The sequence below is a fragment of the Oryx dammah genome, unplaced genomic scaffold (genome assembly GCF_014754425.2).
Source record: "Oryx dammah isolate SB20612 unplaced genomic scaffold, SCBI_Odam_1.1 HiC_scaffold_12, whole genome shotgun sequence".
NCBI classification, from domain to species: domain Eukaryota; kingdom Metazoa; phylum Chordata; class Mammalia; order Artiodactyla; family Bovidae; genus Oryx; species Oryx dammah.
The window spans coordinates 5824882-5825776 of NW_024070196.1; the positions used below are offsets into that span (position 1 = coordinate 5824882).

Consider the following 895-nt stretch of genomic DNA (forward strand, 5'->3'; position numbering starts at 1 on the left):
ATATACGCAGAGAGATAAACTGGGCTATTTTAAATTGCTGCCCAAGAAGTGCTTTCATGCTATATATATACCAACAGAAAAAGAGAAAGAAAAGCAAGGGCTTCAACTCAGATCAAAAATATTTCCACAGACATTTACATGCCACTTTCAAAAGGCCCAGCAGCATGAGGTCAAAGAAATTCCTTTTATTTTCTATAATTCACCATTGCTCTGAGCTCTGACTCTTTCCTCCCTCTTTTACTAAAGAACACAGGTAACAGCTAAATGAATTTAGCTAACACAATATCTCTGAAGGACTGAGAGTCTTATCCTCTACCTAGTTCAGCACTCATATTTAAGTCACATGAGAACTTTGTTTTAAATTTTGATTCTAGGAAAAGCTTTGTTTCCTTTCCAATAAGAAAAGCTACACTGGGAACGATACAGAGATTAGCATGGCCTCTGCACAAGGCTGACACAAAAATTAATGAAGTGTTCCATATTAAAAAAAAAAAAAAAGAAAGAAAGAAAAACTACAGAACTTACTAAGTTCCCCCTTTCACCATGACTACCAGAAAGCTCAGATCATGGTTAAGATTCAACTGTGGCAATTTTGTTGGTCCTTATGCTTATAATTACTGTTCCCTTGGTTTGGTCCTGATGTTCTATTTCCTATTTGTAGTTATGGCTCTGTGCATTTAATTTTGTTGGAATTACTGTGCCTTCTTTGGGAAAAGAGAATATAAATTTTTAGAATGCAATTCTGCTATACGTCTTTGAACTGAGTTTCTCAAACTAAGAATTCCTAAATAACTCCTGTCCTTGGTCATTGTTTTAGTAGCCTTCGTCACTCTGACGTGACAACGAGACATTGTCTTAGCACCTCTAGCCTCCACAGGAAATAACATGAAGGCAG

General features: G+C 36.4%; 1 non-coding gene across 1 annotated transcript; it reads left to right on the top strand.

Annotated features, from left to right (window-relative positions):
* Positions 1-381: 381 nt before the first annotated feature.
* Positions 382-486, top strand: LOC120871676. The gene has a single exon (XR_005723099.1). It is a non-coding gene; the product is annotated as a U6 spliceosomal RNA (small nuclear RNA).
* Positions 487-895: the final 409 nt, after the last annotated feature.